The following is a 24,579-nucleotide window of genomic DNA, read 5'->3' on the forward strand; positions in this document are numbered from 1 at the left end:
TATTTAATGGTTGATATTCATCATTCTCTTATTACAGATAAAAATTCCATGTTAATTACCCTCAGTCAAACAAAAGTAAGATTTTGTAACATCTCAAGGTAATTCCGGGCATTGACTCCCCAACAAAAAATTGTGTCATGACTTCATCTGTATCTGGAATTTCCAAAAACAGCTTTTAGAAAAAACACTCTCCTGCCCATAATGGGTGACAGGTTATTGATCCTATCAGCTACATCAGCACGTTTGTGAAAATACCACCACTTCTCCAGAGACTGTCCTTGATTCACAGAGTCACAACGTTATATCATTTTTTAGTAGATGCAATCTTGGAGATTACTTTACTTAGCTTTATTATTACTAATAAGCAAATTCAGGCCAGGAAAGGTAATTAAGTTTCCTTAGGCCACCTGGGATGTTATATTCTATCCAAAATTATTACCACATTCTATTTATTAGTTAGGATAGAATAGGTCACACTATGGTAACAAGTCAAAATCTCAGTGGATAACTGAACAGTTTTGCTTTGAATCTCATGAGTGTTCATAGGAACCCATAGCTAACAGCTAGTTCAACTCTCCATTCAGTGCAGAAATGGCTACTTATTATTTCTCTTGCAACAGTCATCCAACCTATTCATGACATTTCTACTAATGAAAGAATTCACTAACTTAAAAAGCAGATCCTTGCATTACTGGAAAGTGTTGGTTAGTAGAAAGTTCTGCAACAATTAATTAAAAACAAAATACTGGAAGAGGCTGGGTACTGGAGCTCAATGTCATGTGTACTATGGACTACAAGGCCCCAAACGGATAAATTTGTATTGAGAAAACAATTACACACATGTGTTATAGAAAAATAAAATGTTATAGTAAATTTTTCTGCAATTCTACAAGTGTTAAATCCTATTTTTAAAAAGTGATAAATCCCTACAAAGAAATACTATTTGGCAATGAAAGGGAGTAAAGTATTGACACATGCTATAATGTGTCTGAACCTTGAAAATATTATGCTCAGTGAAAGTGGTCAGGAATTTATCAAGGAGGGATGTTTCAGACCGGTGAAAATTTTGTCATGGTCAGCCTCCATTCACTGGGCCATGAATAGCAGAAATCCTCATTGACGCTTCAGAAAATAAATGTGCAACAAAAATGCAAAAATCATGCCAGCAACCAGCAGGTAAAAGAATGCTCCAAGTTAATGACCAGCCAATGGGCTTGAAAACTGTGGGTGAGCTGTTTGTGCTGAGCCTTTACATAAAAGCCACGCAGGCTCTTTGCTCAGAGACTTGGCCCCTGCTCCTTCCTCTGCCAGCTTCTCTTCCACAAGACCTGCTCCTTCATCTCCTTCAGTCTCTCCTAAAGTCGCGTTCGCAGAGAAGCTTCTCCCCTCTATCTTACACAAAATAACAACACCCACCACCACCACTACTTTATCCCTCAAGAAAATTTTAGGCTTAATTATACCTCCAGAAAAATATCTAGTTCAATTCAGTTGTTAAGTACTATTAAGATATTGCCTAAATACTTTATCATTGCTGTAGAACAACAGCATAGATAGTCCCTTCTGATAATGGTGTCTATTATTTTACAAAGAGTAAAACCTTTGACAGTGGCCAGAGGTGAAGAAGAATGGGAAAATTTGGAGCATATCTGCAAAGGACACAAAAAATAAAACACTCCCATTTTTTAAGTTCTACTTTTATTTTTTAAATTAAAAGTTGTTTAATGTCCACATTATTACAGAAGTCCAAGGGGGCTTGAGGTGAAATTAGATAATTTTTGTGAATTCCTTCCCCCCCCCCCAATTTATTACCTAATACAGTGCACTCTGAGTTTTTTTTTGTACTCTCAAACTCTGCGTACTTTGCATATAAATTAGATCTGCCACATAAAATTTTTTCAAATAAAGGAATATTTTCTCTTATTCTAGAAATAGTTAAAGAAGGGACATCATAAAACTTATTTTTGCATGTATGGGGGTGAACAAGAAAATAAGTCTTCCAAAATTCCTTACAAACTTAATGTTTTTTGATACTCATTTGAGATATTTTAATAGAAAAAGATGATAATAGAAGGAAGCATTCTGACAAACAGTCTAGTAACTATAGTCACTGGTTATTGTCACAGAAGTATTACAGAACAAGGTAAGGAGTTCTGAAGAAAAAGGACCTAGATTTAACACGGTTCTGACTAGCCCCATGATTTCAGACATATTATTTAACCCTTTGGAACCTTAGCTTCTTCACCTGTAGTAGAAGCTAACAATTTTATTTTAGTTGTCTCCTAAGAGTGAGGATCAAACAATATAAAGTATATGAAAGCCCTATATAAACAGCAAAATGATATACAACCCTTGGGTTAAGAGAAATAGCTTATTTTATAAGAAAGGGCATATGTTTAATAAAGTTAATTTATTTCTTTAATATACATGTAGACCTGTGGTCGGCAAAATCATTAGTCAACAGAGCCAAATATCAATAGTACAACGATTGAAATTTCTTTTGAGAGCCAAATTTTTTAAACTTAAACTTCTTCTAACGCCACTTCTTCAAAACAGACTCCCCCAGGCCGTGGTATTTTGTGGAAGAGCCACACTCAAGGGGCCAAAGAGCCGCATGTGGCTCGCCAGCCGCAGTTTGCTGACCATGGATGTAGACAAATTCAACACTACAATCAAAATTAAACTTTCATTGGCAAACAAATAGCTATGGATTTATAGTTTTCAGTTTTCCTTAAAATTTAGTCCACAAAAACTTACTGACCATTTTAAGTAAAGATGGACATTTATTGGAAATATATCTGGAGTTTATAAGATTAATAGGAGCCTGAAGAACTTTACCTGGGAAAGGTAGGATCCAAGAGAGCTCTGGATGGTTGCCCAGAATTCACAGCATAGGATAGTATGGGCCACGCACTGCTGTTCTCACACCCCTATGTAACCATGATGTTTGTTCAAGATACAAATTCCTGATGCCTCCAAATATAATAACAATGAGGGATGTCCTTAAAAGGAAGGTCAAGGTTCTAATGCAAAAAGGGGAATGGATGCTGAACAGCAAACTAACTGAATAAATATTTTACATATCTTTTGGCTTCGGTTGTATTGATTCTTCTTGTCATTCACTGATATTTGCTGCTTAGGATTCAGGAGCCTGAGGCCATGTGTTTCTTAGACCTTTAAATAAAATTTTTTGAAATAAAGGGCACTGGCTTATCTTGTGAGAGGTATTAATATTAATTAGATCAAAGGAACCATAGAAGGATTATTTTAGGGTGACAAACTATGAGGTGCTAATTCATAATTGTGATTTTAGTTTATTGAAACTTGAATGAGCATTGATTATTTTTTCTTCTACCCAAAAGGAATCTTTTTAAGTGAACGTAACTACTTTATTAGCATAGTTGCTGATTAAACAATTGTTATGATTGAGAAATATGAAAAGGTTTACTCTAGGTTAAATATGGCTTAAATTTGCAGATATAGAAACATAAAAACTGCCACTTGTTCAATAAAATTGCCTCATATTTTAATCTCACATTAACAGATAATTCCTTAAGTGTTTGTCTTGCAGAAACATAGAGTTGTCCATAATGTTGGCATTTTATATAAGTAGTCCAACATATATACCTACAGAGGAGTCTCCTAAAATCTTGGGTTTAAATAATGTGGGGAAAAAATGACCTTCAATTCTTTCACTACCTCAAACATATTCAGGGTGCCTTATTCTGTTCTTCAGTGGCCAAGGAATAGAATTTATCTGAATATGTAAAACCATGTCCAGAATAATGCTGTCACACAAGCGATGCATAAATAATCCAAATTTGTCTCTATTTAATATTGCCTGAAGCATCTTTCTCCAAATCTATTATTTTATTGCAATTACTTTGCCATTCACATGCAGTCATTTTATTCAATAAATAAATAATGTAGATTGACTCTCTATAGACCCAAGGGAAAGTTATATGAAGAACAAATTTGTATTAAAAAAACACATAGTTTATAAGTGGAACATTTCAGATAATTTTTTCTTACTCAGATTTTAATTTTTGTTTAAAATGTTTTACTTGTCCAAAAGTTTATAGTATTAACAACTCTTGATTACATGTAATAGTGAGAAACTGGGACTTCTGTCATGTTCCAGTCATTTTTTGAGCTGTTTTATCTTCCAACTGAACATTTACTTATCCTTTCATTTATTGCTGACCTTTACCCAAATTTCAAATCTCATTGAATGAGGTTGAAAACTCATTAGCTGACTTCTACTGCCAATTTTAGGTAAAATATACCTATTGATCTGTTCATTCATTCAGCATTTCTTAGTACTAATTATATGCAGACAGCTGTTCTAGGTGCTAAAAATACATTATTCAGTGGGACCAACAAATTTTTATTCTCACAAAATCTACATTGCTACAAAAAAGAATGGAGATAATTTTTAAAAGAAAATATTAGGTAATGGCAAGTATCATGATGAAAATTAAGCAGAAGAATTGCTGGAAGACTTTTAGTTGAGAAGACAGTGAATACTTCTCAAAGGAGTCACCTTTTATGTTGACTTTTGGATGACAGGGAGGAGTCAACCATATATATCTGAGAAAAAGCATCCCAGACAAAGGAACACTCTAGGATAGGAATGAGTGTGGCACGTTCAAAGAACAGAAACAAGGCAAGTGTGTAATTAGTGAGGAGAAGAGCAATACAAGAGTCAGTTGGAGATGTAAGTAGATAGTGGGGCTAAACCATGTAAGTTCAAGTAAGCTAGGGAAAGAAGACCTTTATATTTTATTATAAGTGAGATGAGGAGCCACTGAAAGACTTTTAAGGGAAAGGGTGATATGAAATAACTTATATTTTAAGACTATCTTTCTGGCTGAAATGTGGGAATACACTGTGGGAAGTCAAGAGTAGAGGAAAGGAGCCAGTGGCTTCAATGAGATTGATGTAGAGAAGAAAAAGAGAAGCATTTCAGATTATGCTTTGTAGGTAATGTTAATAGGATTTGCTAATGGAATGGATTTGGGAGATAGGAAGTTTGGACTGGAAAAGAGATTTAGAAAGAGTTTCTATTAAAAAAGGAGGAAAAGGGGAGAGAAAGAGTTGCTGTGGGTATTTGTGTTGTTGTCAGGGAAACTAGAGAACAGAAGATGTTTTAAGAAGAGAGTAGTAAACTAAGAGATTGGCTTGCAATGACAGAGGGAGGACCTCTGTATTTGCTAGCATTGATGTAATTGGTGATTGTGTTAAGAGTAGCAATGTGGAAACACAGTGAAGCAGGATTGTAGAAGCAATGGTGGACATCCACATCACTCTTTAGAGGTTTTGTTGTGAGAGGAAGCAGAGACATGAGACAAGTTGGAGGTGAAGATAAGTTCTTTTTTTTCTGTTTGTTTTCTGATCAATGGCATTAAAGCACATTTATACACAGATAGGAATAAATTAGAAAAAAAAAGGGAGAAACTAAATGAAGGAAATTGATCGAATAATTATAGTAGCAAAGTCCTGAAGGCAAAAGGACATGGGATTCTCAGAATGCAATCACGAAGGGTCACCTTTGAGAGGAATGAGAACATTCATCCATTTTAATGAGAAGAAAAAAAATATCAGTACAGATGATGATGGTTTGTAGAACCTGAAGGATGTGATCAATATTGAAATTTGCTTAAATGATAGAGGTCTCAATATGTTAAATGCTGGAATCAGTGAGCTCAAGGATGGGAAGTGGCAAACTTGCTGTGAGCTGAGAAATTAGAGGAATGGGGTGGATGAAGCAAGGTCACAGAGGAATACAATTCACAAGAGGAATTGAACATCTTCAATGTATAAATTAGCTATATTTGTAAAGTTGCTTCTTAAAGTGGCAGGTTGAGAAAGAAATACTGGAGCCAGATTCTTCTAAAGTCATATTAGCTTATATGCCTGGACAGTGTATTAGGTGGAGAAACAGAGAAGAACAAGACAGGTGAAAGAGCAAAGAGGAGAAGGCAGGAAATGCAACAAATATGTACTTAGCACCTATTGTGTACTGGGCACTCATATGCAATAGCATTTGTGTTCTCAGAACAAATATGACAAATAGGTTTTGTTATCCTCATTTCAAATCCAAGAACACTGAGTACATGAGGCTAAAATAATAGCATGATCCTTATAATACAAATTACTTTAAATCCCATGTTTTTTTCACTTTACGAATCTGAAGGCAGACCTTTTATAATTTGGCATATGACTAGACTTGGGGATGAACAAGGAAGAAAAATGGATATTAAGATTTTTATCCCATGGAACTGGAGAGCATTATGCTAAAGCGAAATAAGCCAGTCAGAGAAAGATAAATATCACATGATCTCACTCATATCTACACTAATAAAAGAGTAAGATGCAAATTGACCATACCTTTGCAACACCCACCATCCAATCAGGAGTGAGTATGAAAATTAACCCAACAAAGATGGCGGGTTAATTTGCATACACAGGTGCCAAGTGGCCTCTGGGCAGCGTGGGAAGGCGGAAAGGCAGCTCCAGCCAGAGCGAAGGCAGTGCTGGCAGCCAGAGCGAAGGCGGTGCTGGCAGCCAGAGGAAGGAAGGCCCATTCTTGCATGAATCTTCGTGCATCGGGCCTCTAGTCCTACAATAAAGAAGCAATATGCAAATTGACCCTCACGCCCTTGCATCACAAGATGGCCAACCCCACGTCATAACAAGATGGTCACCACAAGATGGCCACTGCCATGTTGTCACAAGATGGCTGCCCCCACATTGTCACAATTTGGCCGGCAGGGGAGGGCAGTTGGGGGCAACCAGGTCTGCATGAGAGGGCAGTTGGGGGTGACTGGGCCTGCAAGGGAGCAGTTAGGTGTCAATCATGCTGGCAGGGAAGCAGTTAGGTGTCACTCAGGCCAGCAGGGGAGCAGTTAGGGGGTGATCAGGCTGGCAGGCAGAGTGATTAGGGGCAATCAGGCAGCCAGGCAGGCAAGTGGTTAGGAGCCAGCAGTCCCAGATTGTGAGAGAGATGTCCGACTGCCGGTTTAGGCCTGAGATTGGGCCTAAACCGGCAGTCGGACATCCCCTGAGGGGTCCCAGATTGGAGAGGGTGCAGGCTGGGCTGAGAGACACCCCCCCCCCCCAGTGCACAAATTTCATGCACCAGGCCTCTAGTGTGGGATATAATGATCAACATAATTTGATGAACAAGAATAGATCCAGAGACAAATGGTAGGGGAGAGGGCGGTTAGAGAGCAACCAAAGGGCTTGTATGCATGCATATTAGCATATCCAATGGACACAGACACTAGAGCATTGGGGGCTTGCCCGAGGTGGGAATGGCTGCAGGGGAGGGGTCAACTGGAGAAAAAGAAGACATATGTAAAACTTTAGATAATAAAAAAAAAGAATAAAAAGATTTTTATCCTAGAGAACTGGGAAAATGATGCTATCAAAAACATATTTAAAAGGTTTCTATTCAGATCCTTTGCCTGTTTTTTTAATTGGGTTGTCTTCTTGGTGTTGAGTAATATAAGTTCTTTATATATTTTGGAAATTAACCCCTTTTCAAATGTATCAATGGCAAATATGTTCTCCCATACAATGGGTTCCATTTTCATTTTGTTTCTGGTTTCTTTTGCTGAGCAAAAGCTTTTTAGTTTCCTGTAGTCCTGTTTGTTTATTTTTTCCTTTGTTTCCCTTGCCCGAGGATAAATGGGAACTGAAAGAGATTTTGCTTGGAGTGATGGACACATGGATGCAGCATGCAGATGGTGTTTTGTTGAGTTTTACACTTGAAATCTGTATAGTTTTGTGAACCAATGCACGCCAGTAAATAATATAACAAATTCTGTTTTAGATGCAAAATGTGAGCTATTAGCTGAGCCTCCTCATAAAGACACCAAAAAATAGTGAGATCTCTGAGCCTTATCAGATCAGGACTGCCAATCCAAATCTATCTTTCATCCAGAAATTAGAAACAAGCAGTCGTGTTTTGTTTGGCCTGCCAATTTTTGAAAAGTGAGCTAGTAGCCAACTTATATTTTACCAAAAAAAAAAAGTCCAGATTCCTGGACTCTTTTAAAAAAGGAAGATTTGTTGGGGTCCATATGCCCCACTGGTAACAATTATATAGATTCGAGTATCACTGGCTCTTGATGAAGCAGTTCTATTGGCCACAGATTCCACCTAGGCTGCCACTAACAGTGAAGTTACCCATCTAGCTCCCACAGGAAATTGTGTTTGCAGCTTAATGTGTATATTCATTAATCTTTTCTTGAAAATGTATCTACTATGTGCCAGATACTTTGCTAGTTGCTAGGAAAATGGTGATTGAATAGACTTACATTGAACAAGTAATTGCATCCAGTATGCTGTCTTCTGTGATAAGAGGGGAAGCAATCAGTGATTTACAAACACATTCAGTGGAGCATCCTGAGGAATGTCATTTCAACTAAGTCTTAAGGATGAGTAAGAGTTCAGTAGGAGAGGAGGGAGCAGTTTCCCGAAAGAGTGCAAATGAGGCATAATTGAGGAACTGAAAGAACTGAAGTATTGCTTCAATACATAGTGCAGGAGTGACAGTGGAAGAAATGAGGCTGGAGAAATTAGGAAGCCCTTCCATGCTAAGATCAGAAGTTTGAATTTTATCTGGATTATGTGAAAATTCACTGGGTAGCAGCAAGATCAGATATGTATTTTAGAAAAATCATTCTAGCTCATCAAGAATAGACATAAAAGGGTAAACCCAAAGGCAAGAAGGTCCATAGACATCTGAGAGAGGATGATGGCCTAGTCCAGGGTAGTGACCCCTGAGGATGGAATCAAGGGCACTGCTTGGAGAGGCTTTTGGAGGCAAAATTTACTGGATTGGGTCATCTGTTTCATGTCTTGATTTGGGGAGTGGGAAGAGAGAGCAAAATGAGTCACAGGTTTCTATTAGAGGATGTGCAATAAACCAGAAGATGGAAGGTATGGAATCGAGGAAACCAGAGCTTAGTCTGGGGGTGGAGTTTGCAAATGGATTTCTATGGAAGCCATGCATGCATCACACTGAGACAGCAACCTACCCAGACTGGAGCCAGCTACACCAGGTGCAGGAATTAGTTCTAGAATAAACTGTGGGCCTAGCAACTTAGCTGATGTGCTTTAGCATTTGGAGGTAGACTTGGTGGGCATTTGACAGAGCTGTTTGAACTTTTGGGGGGAAAATTAAGGATAAATGTATAGAAAACCAGGCAAATAAAAAACACAGCAACTTCAGGAAAAATAATATGAGTAAAAAAATCAAACATAGTGTGTAAATAAACATTACTATCAGCATTAACTACTTATATAACAAAAAAGTTGAGTGTAAGTATATCAGGAAGATGAGGGGGGAAAAGAGTGATGGTGGTTGTGGTAAGAAATGATATGATTTTTTCACTTGTCATAATATGAAATACATATGCAGTATCTATAACTGATAAAACAAGAATTAGAAATATAAGTGTATTCTCTAGAAATATAGAAGAAAATACAAGAAGTGATAGTCAAAAATGTTGAAAGCATTTACCACTAGAAGAGGGATTGTGGGATGCAAATGAGAGGACAAAGAACTGATGTAATGCTTTTATAAAAATAAAAAATAATTTTAAATAAGAAAAGAAAGAAAGAGAATTAAGCTGGGAGACAAATGCTCCAAGGGTTAACCTGTTGGTAGATCTGACCAAATTATGGTACTTCCTTTTGAAAATGTTCCATAAAACACACTGATTAATGTAAATATCCAATGCTCAAGTGAATTATAAAGTGTCATTTGAGCAAATTAAATGGCATAAAAAGTTAAAATGTAAATTTATAATTGTTGGTCAATATTTGCTATCTACTTTTTTCACTAGTTCTTATAATACTATTTAACTGATTATTACATGTGTTAATGTTGTTTGTTTCCTGGTTCAGTCCTTAGTATATGAAGTAGATCTAAATCAGAAGGCATTTTACTAGTGTGGCAATTTAGACTCACTTCTAGAATGAAATTAGCCTTTAGAGAATTAATGGAGAATTATTTCTTTAGAGTATAAACACAAGCTTTTTCTAAACTTGCTTCATTTTTTATTTGCTTGGTTTTCCATACACCTATCCTTTAAATTTCTAGAAAAATTTCCCTACAGTATTTATTATTATTTTTTTATTGGTGATTTTTTTATTTTTATTGTTCATTAGTGTATTTTATTTATTTATTTTTTTATTGTTTGAAGCATTACAAATAGTAGTACATATGTCTCCTTTTTTTTTCCCATTGACCTCCCCGCCGGCCTCCCCTACCCCCCAGTACATGCCTTTACCTCCCACCCCCTCCAGTGTCTTGTATCCATTGGTTATGCTTATATGCATGCGTACAAGTCCTTTGGTTGATCTCTTACAGCCCCCCTCAACCTCCCCTGCCTTCCCGCTGTAGTTTGACAGTCTGTTCAATGCTTCTTTGCCTCTGTATCTATTTTTTTCCCCATTTCCTTTAAAAAATCTTGCCTCTGCAGACTAGAAATAAACATATAATAACAAAAAATGTTTGAGTCCCAATTTCAATGTTCAACAGTTCTGAGTCCCCGTTTTGATGTCAAACAGTTCCTTATGTGTACATGTCAGCAATGATATCTGGATGATGGGCACATGGTGGCAATGCAGGTCCGACCCTCTCTGGTTTGGTCTTAGGCAACCTGCTGCGTCGCACAGCTGCTGACTGCTAGTGTGGCAAGGCGTCGTCAGCGTCTTCCATCTCTGGACTGTTTATTATACTTTAGAAAAATTCCCTAAAGGTTGGTTTCATTCTAGAAGTGAGTCCAAATTGCTGCATTAGTAGAATGCCTTCTTTGATATAGAACCACTACATGATACAATTCTTGACCAGGGACTCCTGGGAAGTCAGGCCATAGTCAACTTGTTATAGGAACATGGAATTACTTTAATATGATTATGAGGTTGACCTTCCATAGAACTGGCCCATAGTCAGATGTAAAATCACATGTAAACATCTGCTTTCAAAATTATGCATAGATATATGAGACCAGGAGTTAGGATCTACCATAGCATACATGTGGTACATTTTTAAAAAAATAATGACAATTAATTTAAAAACTTTTAAGAGAGAAATGTGAATATGTTATGGAATCAAATGAAAATTTCATCTGAATTGAAAAGAAAAAAATCACATTCACTCTATTCTGTTGTTAGAGGAACTGTGATAGAAATTTAGAGAACCTAGACTAAACTTCAGAGATAATGAACAGTTCTTCAGGAAATGAGAAATGATAGGAAAGAAGTGAAGCAAGCCCTAGCTGGTTTGGCTCAGGTTTGGCTCAGTGGATAGAGCCTCAACCTGAAGACTGAAGGGTCCTGGGTTTGATTCTGATCAAGGGCACATATCTCAGTTATAAGCTCCAGGCAACCAGCGATGTGGCTCTCTCACATCAATATTTCTCTCTGCGTGTCTCTTCTCCTCCCTTGCACTCTCTCTAAAAATCAAGAAAAATATCCTGGGGTGAGGACTAACAAAAACAGGAGCAGAAAAGTGAAGCAAAGGATATGAATAATGTAAGCTCACGTGCATTGCCTATGCTAGTATTGCTTAACTTCAAAGCTCAACTCCAGAATTCCACTGGCTCTTCTGGTTGCTGCGATGAGCAGTTAGCGGGGAAATATCCTGTGTATTGAAAAGCAATAGAGCTTTAGAATCTGGCAGACTTGAATTTGAATCCCAGTTTGAGGAAGGTTCTCAGCCTCAGTTTCTCCCATACTTAGAAGAGGGCATCTACCTTGTAGGATTATTTTTGTTAATACCAACCTTGTGGTAATTCTTCATTGTTGTAGAAGAAAATAGCATGATGCCTGTAAAGTGTGAGCATGAGACCTCGCAAAACACAAAACCTTCAACAAATGGTGAAAGAGCTGCAGTACCTTGAAAGAACACCAAAAAGTTGCCTTTTTTCCCTATAAAATGAGAAATGATAATCCCACTTTACAAAAAGGAAGTCATTTTTTTCTAAATTAAGTAATATAAAAAGAGAGACAATCTTTTGCAGATATCGAGTCTTCCAAAATTTATGTGAAATTTAATGTTTTAATAAAACCCTAGAGATATTTATGCTTTCTATACAAAGAGGCAGCTTGCTGTTTCTGTAATGAGCCCAAAGACCAATAACTGAGTTAAATCTTGACCAGAGATTAGTGAGGATACCAATATTCTCTTTTTAAAGCCTTTTTACTGCTTCTTGATTTCTTGGTAACAGGTTTTTTTATTTTAGCCTGTGTGTACGTGTGTGTGTGTGTGTGTGTGTGTGTGTGTGTGTGTGTGTGGTATTTATTGCCTAGAGAGTTACGTTTTCTGCTTTCTTTACATTTTAAATGGATGAATTAAAGGTTTGTTCTCTTTTTTTGAAGTGGCAATAAAGATTAATTATGTTGAATATAACTTCCATGGCCCTTAATTGTCTCTTTCCTGTCTGTCAGTGGCCTTTAATAGGAATAAAATTTCTCTTTATTTGTCCAAAATAATTAAGAATTGACTACATAAAAGCTTATAATATATGTTCACCACATGAATTTGCTCATTAACATTAATAATGGCTGCTTCTGTCATTGCCAGTGAAGTACCACCAACCCGCAGGGGAGGTCTAACTCCCAGGAGAAATGGAGCAGGACCAGCAGGGCAGGGTGAAGGGGATGCTGACATAGGAAGAACAGAGTCACAGAAACCAAACCGAGGAAGTGGAGAGTTCTAGAGAAGCAGTGATGACATTGTCAAATGGGATAGGAAGGCCAAGGAGGGCGAAAACTAGATAATCCATTACACTGGGCAGTCAAGTTTCATTTGTGGCTTTTACAATAACATTAGGGGAAAGGAGGTGAGAGTGTCTTGATGTTCCCATTCTCTCTAGGTCAGTGGTCGGCAAACTGCGGCTCGCGAGCGCCGTGGTTTGCCACTCTGTTGACTAATGAGTTTGCCGACCACTGTTCTAGGTCATCACATCCATCCAGTCTCATGTTCTCAGCCGCCGCACTGAAGACTTACAAATCTGCCTTGTCAGCTCAGCCCCATTTCTCAGTTTTCAGATCTGTACATGCTTTCTGGATTTACTTGAATATTCCACTCAACAAGTCTAATTTCCCTTTGAAATCTGTCTCCTGTCCAATGTTCTCTGTTGGGTGACCATCTAGTCCCAATACCAGGACCCTGTCATCCTTTACTCTTACTTCTTACTCACCTTCCTCATCAAACCAACTGCCCAGTCCTGTCAATTTTGCCAGCTCTTTCTTAAATCTAATCTCACCTCTCTACCATGAACAGAGCCTTTGTCAGGCCCTCATCCATCTCTTAGCAGACTAGAACAGTCTCCTTATTTTAAAAAAATATATTTTTTTATTGATTTCAGAGAGGAAAGGAGAGGGAGACAGAGACTGAAACATCAATGATGAGAGAGAATCATTGATTGGCTGCCTCCTGCACACCCCACACTGGGGATCAAGCCTACAACCCGGGCATGCGCCCCGACTGATACATAGGTCGATGCTCAACCACTGAGCCACACTGGCTGAACAGAACAGTCTCCTTATTCATCTGATCCCTGCCCTCCGCAATTTCTTCTTCACACATCCAACAGTGATATTTCTAAATGTGAATATGATCAGGCCATAATCTCGGTTAAGGTTGTTCCCTGTCTCCTCTCTAATTTACAGGGGAGAAAGCATGCAACTAGGGCCTCCCATTGCCTGGCTACAGCCTCCCTCTCCAACCCCTTGCTTCTGTTCTCCAAGTGTCACCAGCCTCTTTCTTGCCTCTAAGCTCAGGCTGCTTCCTCTGTCTCATATGCCACTTTAAGATTCATCTCAACTGTGACCTCCTCCACAGTTTCCATTCTTCTCTCACTGGCAGTTACCTCACACGCCTCTGTGCCTCCATGTGGCCATAAGTGCATGTCCACAGTTGCACTTACCAAACATATGTGATTATTCTTTCAAGACATATTTGTTGAATGCTTATTTTACTCCATGGAAACAGAGGTTAAGGAGCAAGACACTAGACTATGAGACTTGGTCTATTTAATCTTTAAATGAGTACAACATTTGGATCAAAGTTGGGATCTCACTAAGTATTTGTTGCATAAATAACTATAATAGGACTGGTAAAAGTGGATTATAAAAATATGTGTGCCAGATCATATAAGAACACAGTAAAGGGAAAACTAATCCCGCCTAGCTGAGTGGTCAGGGAAGTCTGCCTGACAGAAGTGTGTTGCTAAAGATAAGACTAGAACAGGAGCCCTAACTGGTTTGGTTCAGTGGATAGAGTGTCGGCCTGCGGACTGAAGGGTCCCAGGTTTGATTCTGGTCAAGGGCATGTACCTTGGTTGTGGGCACATCCCCAGTAGGGAGTGTGCAAGCGGCAGCTGAATCGATGTTTCTAACTCTCTATACCTCTCCTTTCCTCTCTGTAAAAAATCAATAAAATATATATATATTTTAAAAAGACTAGAACAGGACCAATTTGGACTTTTTAAATGATAAATTGACCTTAGAAAACAATTGTGGAACTTTCTCAATAGTTTGTAGCTAGTTAATGGTGGAGTCGGATTTCAAATCTAGGCTTGCCTGATACCAAAGTTTATAATTTTCCCATTATGACTACATGTGGGGAACAGATCCCAGCTATACCATAAGCCATCTTCTCTTTGGTTTACTGACCTGCTCAAAAATTTATACCAGTATTGCCCTGGCTGGGTGGCTCAGTCAGAGTGTCGCCTTGTACATCAAAAGGTTACAGGTTCAATTTCTGGTCACAGCACATACCTAGGTTTTGGGTATATTCTCTGGTCAAGGAGCATACAGGAGGCAGCCAATTGATGTTACTTTCTCTCTCTCTCTCTCTCCCCTCTTCTCTCTTTAAAATCAATAAAAAACATATCCTTGGGTGAGGATTACTAAAAAATTCTAAAATCTTTTACTAGTATAGAAGTCTAGATTAATACTATTCAAGCAATTGTTCACACACCATATTGACCACTCTCCATAGACAAGCTAATACCTTTTAAAAATTACCAAAAATTTTACCAACTAATAGTTACTAAAAAAGCAACACAACAAAAAACCAAGGCAACCTATGCATATACATGAAGACACACACACACACACACACACACACACACACACACACACACACTCATACCACTTGTCTTAAGAATAGCAGCGTTATCAGCAATTTGCCCCAAATGCCTAGCAACAATGAAAATTAAAAACATTCACAGCTGTGCCCTGGGCTGTGTGGCTCAGTTGATTGGGTGTCAACCCATGCACCAAAGGTTGCTTGTTGGATATCCTCTGAGGGCACACGCTCAGGTTGCAGGCTCGATCCCTGGTAGGGGGCGTGCAGGAGGAGCCAAAGGATGGTTTGCTCTAGCATCAATGTTTCCCTCACCCTCTCCCTTCCTTGCTCTCTAAAAACCAACAAAACAATTCTTTAAGAAAAAATTTTAAAGCTGTTTTTTTATATTCAGCTTTCACCTTTTTCTACTTTATTCTTGGTGTTATTAGCTTATTTTCATCAAGTAATCATGAATATGTAAGTTAAAGAACATTTTCATTTAAAAAATTTTAAGTGCAACTGGTGTCACGAAGAATGTGTATGGTGAAGTGCCAGGTCTTGTATATGGAAACAAACAGCTGTTATCCCAATATAACAGCTATAACCCCTTCTTCTAAGACAATGACAAATGCTAAAATAACCTTGCTATTTCAAAGGGGAAAAATGATTCAGAAACGCCTTTGTACAAATTGTTGCTGAAAAGATCTGTACTTTAAAGCAACAGCAGTAATATTTATTGTTTTCTAGGATAAAATGCCTGGGTAGTTATTGTAGTTGCCATCTTTCCACGGGGAAAAAAAGAGCTCATCTCTGCAGCACATTCGATATTTCTAAAATGCACTAGAAGGGTTTATAAGCATTCCCTTTTCCTACAGCTGCAATCTTATTTTATGCCACCAGCACTTGTCTGGCTCCACACCTCCCACATCAGCTCACTGCTCACCGCTACTGAGACCTTAAAGTGTTGTTGGACCACAAAACCTACCCCTCTGTGACTGCCGATATAAGACTGGCACCACGTCTTAATGATTTCTCCTCCCAGTGTGTCTCCTTCCCCATCCCTCCTGACAGTGCCTTAACTAAGACTCTCATTGTTTTTCATCTGGGTATTCTCTAATCACCCCCCAGCCTTGCTTCTGGTCACAGGTGCCAGCAAAATTCCGAGTCACTCACTTCCCTGCTTTAGGAACATTTAAGGGACGGATGTGAATGGGAGGGAGCCACGGAGACTAGTGTGAAAGGCAGATTCACAATCCAGATTCTCTAGGTTAAGGGCAAGTTCTAAGAGTGTTTTTTCTGGACTAAAAGGCAATATGCAAAGCATATTTTATAGTATTTTTACATTTTATCTTATTTTATTTCATTTTATAGCTACTTGTTGACTGTATACTTGAGGAAGGGGCTACTTTGTTCTCTCACCTTTGGGTCCTGTCACTGTGTGGCTCTGAGAAGATGCTTAGGAGGTGCTCACAAGCACAAGCAGTCAGGAAAGAAGGGGAATGGGAAAGGAAGGAGGGAAGAAGAAAGAAAGAAAAGGAATGAGGGAGGGAGGGAGGGAGGAAAGGAGAGAAAGAGGGAGGGAGGGAGGGAGGGAGGGAGGGAGGGAGGGAGGGAAAAGAGTAAATGAACATCATAATTAGAAGCTTGCAATTTACCAAGTGTATATATAAAATCATTTTTACTCTATTATTTTTAAGTTGACTCTTTTCTCACCAAAGATAATTATCAATACTTGGGTTAAACTAAAGAATTTTAAAATATTTTATTTTAATGTGTGCAAAATAATTATCTATTTGAAACAGCTTTCAAACAAACTTGGAAACACCGTCTCCTGCACACATTTAAAGGGATTCAAAGGAAGAGCTTCTAAGAAACCAGCCATTCAGTGATGCCAGCTCATTAGATAATCAGTCCTTCTCCCGGCGGAATCCACTTGTGCCAGCGTATGGCATCAATAACCCTCTCATTGAATATTTATGATTTTATATGAAACTTTTCAGGAAAACAGTTTATCTTTTTAAAATTCACAAGCAACTCATAATTTTTTATTCGTGGTGCAAAATGAAACAGGTTATTTCTTATGTTTTCTAGGGAGCTGCTTTAATATACAGTTATTCACATTCATGGTGTTTTTAATGTGTCCTTGATTTTCCAAGCCAGAGTATAAAGGTGATAATAAAATGCTAATTCCAATTATAATAGTTTGCACTTGTATAGCACTTCAGGGTGAGCCAAGTGCTAAAACATATATTCTCCTTTAACTCTACTTTAGGTCCTTGCTCTCAATAACCATTGAATTTAAATCTTCTTCCCCTAATCCTCCTGGGACCATTAGGATGGGTTCAAGGTTCTCCTCTTATTCACTCTCCCCTACCAGGCAGCCTCCAACTGTTATCACTTGTCCCCGTTATCTTTCCAGAGCACGATCTGACAGTGCAGGGGGAGCAACAGGCCGCAATAAAAATGGCTTCGTATCAGACAAAACTGAATGTGAATGCTGGCTCTGGCACTTACTCCGAAGATGACCTTGTAAAAGTGAACTTCCTGAGTTGTCTCACCTGCAAAATAGGAATAATAATACCTTCCTTGCAACATTGTTGCAAGAACTAACGGTGATATATATTAAAATCTAGTTTAGTGCCTTTCACATATTCACTAAGCTCTCCAACAAGTGGTGACTATCTTGTTATTTGTCACTTCCCTGTATAAGAATATTCATGAAATAACAACTGTCTACTGAGAAGATACCATGTGTCAAGCATTGCATTATACACTGAAGAAGCCACAGTGACTAGAGAAGCTTACAGTCTAATAATCCCCAAATAGGGACATCTAGGCTTCAGTGGGGATAAATACAGAATTTTATGAAAGTGCATGGGTGGAGCATGTAAACCGGTCTTGAGCTGTGATCTTAAAGCTGGGGAGGCCTGAGCTTAGAGAAGGAGGTAGGGAGGAGGTGGGACAGGATGCAGTGGAAAAAAGCTACAGCTGGAAACCTGGCATTTGCAAGGGCGAGGCAGAGCCTGGTGAGTGCAGAGACTGGCCGCTGCCTTGTGTGGCTGGAGATATGGTAATGCAGGACCAGAGAGGGGAAGGTGTGAGGAAGAGACAGGGACGGGGGAATGGCAAGGTGAGAAACTGGAGAGATGAAGGGCCTTGAAAGCCACAGCAAGAAATGTGAACTTTATTCTGAAGAACGCAGAGAACCATGGAAAAAGGATGAGCAGATGGACCTGATCACATTTGCATTTTTTAAAGTGACATTTCATGACCCATCACAGCGGTCCTTAACCTGGTCCACAGCCACTCATGGGCTCCCAGTGATTTGCTAGTTCTTTGAAATTGGACGTGTGTGTGTGTGTGTGTGTGTGTGTGTGTGTGTGTGTGTGTGTACGCACGCATGTGAGTGCATGCATATGCATGCATGTGTGGAAGTTTTTCTGGAAACAGCATTCGCAAGGCTGACTCAGAAATGAATAAAAATCATCATCTGAACACCTCCTGTAGGATAAAGCCCAGACTCGCACATCTTTTCACATTCTGGCTAAAATCTTCCTTTTCTATTCCTTTCCACCAAGTTTATAATAGAGCCATTCCTAACATTCCCCTGAGTCATTCCTCCTAGTACAGCTCTCTGGACTGCCCTGCTCTTCCCAATCTACCCCTCCCACCCCACCTTCTGCTCACAGAACTGCCTCTCTCTCAAACCCTGGCTGAGCTTTTTCTTCCTTCCCCCGGCATTCTCTTACTTTCCTTTCCCTTCTTCTCTAGCTCAACCACATTTCCCAGTCATAGAGTTCAAATGACCTAGCTGGAATGAGAGACGGACAGAGAGCAGTGGACTAGAAATAGAGAGTAAAGAGACGGACCCATACTCATGTGGAAATCAGATGTACAATAGAACTTGTCCTGCAAATCAGTGGAGAGACACTGAGCTGTGTTTAAAATGGTGCCAGAACAACTGGTCATCAATAAAAGGAAAAGAATGGACCCTTACTTCATATCATACTCAAAAATAAATTCTACATGAGGCAAATCAAAGCATGAAAACTTTCAGGAGGAAAAAACTGGAGACCATGTGCACATATTAAAACAGAGATAAATTTGACTATTATAAATGTCTTTTTATTGAAAGATTAGAGGCCTGATGCATGGATTTGTGCACGGGTGAGGTCCCTCAGCCTGGCCTGCGCCCTCTCGCAACCCGGAACCCCTCGGGGGATGTAGCAGTGCTTGAAGCAGGCAGGCGGCCAGAGAGGAGCCAGAGGCAGGTGGGGCACAAAGCCTCTCCTGCTCATCCCGGCCCCACTGCGCCTCGCCTCTATAGCACAGCCGCGGAGGTGGGAGAGGCTCGGGCTGCCCCAGCTGCTCTTGTCAGCCATGAGCCCCGTGGCGCTCCCATTGTAGGAGCGCACGGACCACCAGGGGGCACCTCCTGCGTTGAACACCTGCCCCCTGGTGGTCAGTGCGTGTCATAGCGACTGGTTTCTGTCGACCTGTCATAAGGGTCGCTTAGGCTTTTATGTAGATCCTATCTAATAAAAGAGTATTAGGCAAATTAACCATCTCTCCACTACACCCACAAGTCATGCCCACCAGCCAATCAGGAGCAAGTATGCAAATTAACCCAACCAAGATGGCTGCAGCCACAGAGCGAGCAGGAGGCGTGAGTTTCCCCAGCAATGGAGGAAGCCAAGCTTTCCGCACACACTGGCAGGCCCAGGCCACCACTCAAGGCTACAAAGTTTCAATTATAGAAGATAAATAAATCCCAACAAAAATGGCGGCAGCCATGGAGCAAGCAGGAGGCTTGGCTCCTCTCAAGGCTACAAAGTTTCAATTATAGAAGATAAATAAATCCCAGATACCAGGGCCTCCACTTGGGTCACCGGGGGGCGTGGCTGGCCTGCAAACCCCCACAGGCCCCTCGCCCAGGCCGCCCCACGCCCCAAGGTAATCCCCACCCTGATCTGGGACACCCTTCAGGGCAAACCAGCTGGCCCCCACCTGTGCACCAGGCCTCTATTCTATCTAATAAAAGAGTAATATGCAAATTGACCATCACTCCAACACACAAGATGGCTGCCCCCATGTGGCCAAAGATCCTGCCCACATGTGGACACAAGATGGCCACCACAAGATGGCCAGCAGGGGAGGGCAGTTGGGAGGGACCAGGCCTGCAAGCGAGGGCAGTTGTGGGCGATCAAGCCTGCAGGGGAGGGCAGTTAGGGTTGACCAAGCCTGCAGGGGAGGGCAGTTAGGGGTGACCAGGCTGGTAGAGGAGGGAAATTGGGGGTGACCGGGCCTGCAAGGGAGGGCAGTTGTGGGCGATCAGGCCAGCAGGGGAGGGCAGTTGGGAGGGACCAAGCCTGCAAGGGAGGGCAGTTTGGGGCGATCAAGCCTGCAGGGGAGGGCAGTTAGGGGTGACCAGGCCAGCAGAGGAGGGAAGTTGGGGGCAACCAGGCCTGCAGGTAAGGGCAGTTGGAGGGGACCCAGGCCTGCCGGGGAGAGCAGTTGGGGGAGACCAGGCCTGCCGGGGAGAGCAGTTGGGGGAGACCAGGCCTGCAGGGGAGAGCAGTTGGGGGAGACCAGGCCTGCAGGGGAGGGCAGTTAGGGGCAAACAGGCTGGCAGGGGAGCAGTTAGGCATCAATCAGGCTGGCAGGGGAGTGGTTAGGGGGTGATCGGGCTGGCAGGCAGAAGCAGTTAGGGGCAATCAGGAAGGCAGGCAGGCGAGCAGTTGGGAGCCAGCAGTCCTGGATTGTGAGAGGGATGTCCCAGATTGGAGAGGGTGGAGGCTTGGCTGAGAGACACAGCCCCCCGAGCGCAAATTTCGTGCACCGGGCCTCTAGTAGATAACATAAAAAGAATGGAATGTTGAGCGATAAATTGAGAGAACTGTTTAAAAATTAGTATCCAGAATATGACAACATTTTTCAAATGAATAAAACAAGAAAAAATATTCTGTTTTATTAGTAATTTGGCAAATGGTGTTACCATTTTACAAACCACAAATTGGAAAAATTAATGTGTGTGTGGTTTTGTTGCACTGAAAGGTTTTCTTTGACGATTTTGTCCACCATACTGCTGAAGACAGAAATTGGCAATATCTTTTATTTTTCATTTTCAGTGCTAAATGTCTACAATAGCATATAATTAGTATTCCATAAATTTATTTAAAATGCATGTAGCTGTTGTAGACTTAGAGCATTCACTCCAAGATCTAAGTCTCTGCATATATCAAGCAAATTTCTGAAACTAGTTTGAGGTACGCATATTTTGAATGGGAGTATCTTTAGATGGTACAAGATAGGTGCAATATTATCCCTCTTTGGACTTCATCTGCTTACTTGTGCTGGCTTTTGGGTGATCCATTTTTAATCACCTCTTTTAGGAATACTTTCATGAGTCAACCCCATCACCACCATGAACATAATCTGGTACAGATATCCTACCTGTGTGTTTTTACCATACCTAATATTTACTTTGGCATTTTCCCACTGTAGTTATTGTCTGAATATTAACTTTTAAGCAATCTGAGCTCAATAGCTATTGCTTGTTTACTTTGTGCCTCTTGTACTTGGCATAGTGTCTAGCCTGTAGCAGGTATCAATTAATGGTTTTCCATGAATGAATGCATAATTCCTTTTAAGATATACATTTTTTGCCCCAAATATTTCTTTATTTTCAATCTTCAGGCCTTTCTCTTTTTGTCAGCTCTCTTAGTAAACACCTAACCATTACTTTCTCGAGTCAGTAATTTAAATTGCACGCTCTTCACAAACCAATTTCTGTCAGAGTTTAAATTGCTTCCATTAGCCCCAGAAAAAGAACTTTAGTACACAAATATTTCAAGGCTCAAAACAACTTCATTGTTTTTGAAATGTGAAATTTCAATAACAAATGAAAGTCAGGGTAACAATAAACATTAACAGTCTTACTCTAATTAGCAATTAATTAATTTGCTATTTTATACTATATTGAAGAATTATGGTTATTTCATAATCATCCTTGACTTCATTTTCATTCAAAGCTTGAATCTTGAAAGAATCATTAAAATGTCTCTTTAATTTCTTCCCAAGTTATAGACATCATAACTCACATTCAGAAGTTCACTTTGTTTATGAAATTAAATTCCACAAGATTGTTACCTCTCTGAAATTTCTAATACTGTGACGTATTAACTGGAACTGAATAGTTTACTGATTTTCCCTCAACTTACCTAAGTATTTGTTAAAATATATTTATTAAGCACACATTATGTACTATGCTAATAACTTGAAACAAATTGCTAACAAGATGAATTAGATATGACTTCTACCTTCAAAGACCTCATCATCTAGAAAATAAGAAATAGGTTATATATAGAGAGGTGTGCTTCTGTATCGTTTTTATAAATATTAATAATGACTAATAGTTATCAACTCTTACTATGTGCCAATCACATTTTTACATGTTCACAAGTAATTCATTTCATCAAATCAGGGCCATTGATTATAAGACATCATTATTATAGTAGCACTAAGAAACACTCCTTAAAAATTGTAACTTGCTCTTGATTGTAATATGCCTCCCAAATATCAAAGATGTTAATATGTAAAAAATGCAGAACTTAGAATTGATGAATAATAATAACTCATTTAAGTTAGGTAATGTTAGTGTCCTAATTTTACAGAGGAGGAAATTGATAGGATTCAGAGATGTTAAGCAACTTCTCAAGACCATACAGCTAGTAAGTAGATGAGTGGGGATTGAACCCACATCAGTCTAATTACATATACCATGCTCTTAGCCTCTATACCAGAGAAGTCTAGGATTCTCTGTATAATAAAGTGTTGAAGAATTTCCATATACATTGAGTGGCCAGATTATTATGATCTCTGAATGCATAATAATCTGGCCACTCAGTGTATATCCTATATAATAAAAGGCTAATATGAAAATTGTCCCCTTGACCAGGAGTTCGACCAGCAGGCAGGCCAGTCAACTGCCCATGTCCCCTCCCCCTGGCCAGGCTGGCTGGACCCCACCCATGCAGGAATTCATCCACCGGGCCTCTAATATATATATATATATATATATATATATATATATATATATATTATACACACACACACACACACACACACACACACTCACACACTGAGTGGCCAGATTATTATGCATTCAGAGATCATAATAATCTGGCTACTCAGTGTATTTTGTTCCTAATATGGTTGCATTTAAAGTTGGAGAAGAATACAGGAATATATTTTTTAATTTATGGGAGAAATGAGAATTTAGTTGAGATGATGAGACTTAAATTTCAAAAAGAGAAAAAAAAAGCCTTTTTGTTTTGAAATTTAGTTGTCTAAATTTGGCATAAAATGGTTATAATAATCTATTATCTAAAGAATAGTTAGAATACTTGACCAACAGCAGTCATGAGGCAATTGATTTTTAAAAATCTATGAATTTATAATCTTAAATATATGAATTTATAATATTACATTGCATATAGATGTAATTCTTGCAGGATGATCTAGATGGACAAAAATTTAGTTAACTTTTACCATGAGTGTAGACATTTATTTTTCTATTTTTAAAGGAAAATTGTCTGTTAATAAGAACTATCAAACTTCTATTTTTAACTGTTATTAAGAAATTAGCAATATTTCTGTACAGCATATTGAAATTCTAGCACTACATGAAGTATTGCAAATAATCTATGTAAGGAGCTACAAGTGACTAACCAAAAGCAAGAAAATATATATTTCATCTTAAGTATCAACCAGTACAATCTATTTTTTAAAAGAACTAATGAGTTAAGAAATAACAACTATGGCTTACATCATTTCTGCCTATAAATAATGAGTTACATGTAAGAACAAGTGGTAGTTAAATGTACTGTGGGCCAATTGCATCGTCATGGATACCAAAAACTTCATCTGTGGAAATTTAGCAAAACATAATTAGAAATGTCAAACAGAAAGGATCTCATTAAGATAATTCTTCCAGAAAAGAATAAAAATTCTGTCCCAGCTGTTCATATCTTGAGTAATCAAGATAAGATGGACATAGCTAAAAAATCTTGTTTCCCAAAATATGGTACTGTAAACACATACATCAGAATAACCAGATCACTAGAGTTCTTGTTTAAAATACAAGATGTTGATGCCCAGCTGGTGTGGATCAGTGGTTGAGCGTTGACCTGTGAACCGGGAGGTCGAAGTTCTGTTTCCAGTTAGGGCACATGCCACATGCCTGGGTTGTAGGCTCAATCCCCAGTGTGGGGCGTGTAGGAGGAGGCAGCCAATCTATGATTCTCTCTTATCATTGATGTTTCCATCTCTCTCCCTCTCCCTTCCTCTCAGAAATAAATAAATAAATATTTTTTTAAATACATATGTTGACTTCCATCCCAGACCCACTATATCAGTATGTCTTTGGGTACAGAGCAACAATTCACATTTTAAACAGGCACCTCCACCCACCAGTGATTACAAGC

The 24,579-nt window shown here is 39.3% G+C and overlaps 1 protein-coding gene across 5 annotated transcripts in view; it reads left to right on the forward strand.

The window, feature by feature from the left end:
* The window catches only part of LRRC7 (leucine rich repeat containing 7), a 496,684-nt gene that overhangs the window by 175,353 nt on the left and 296,752 nt on the right, over positions 1-24,579 (forward strand). The gene's annotated exons all lie outside the window — the stretch shown is intronic.

Source organism: Plecotus auritus, assembly GCF_963455305.1.
Source record: "Plecotus auritus genome assembly, chromosome: 2".
Classification (NCBI taxonomy): domain Eukaryota; kingdom Metazoa; phylum Chordata; class Mammalia; order Chiroptera; family Vespertilionidae; genus Plecotus; species Plecotus auritus.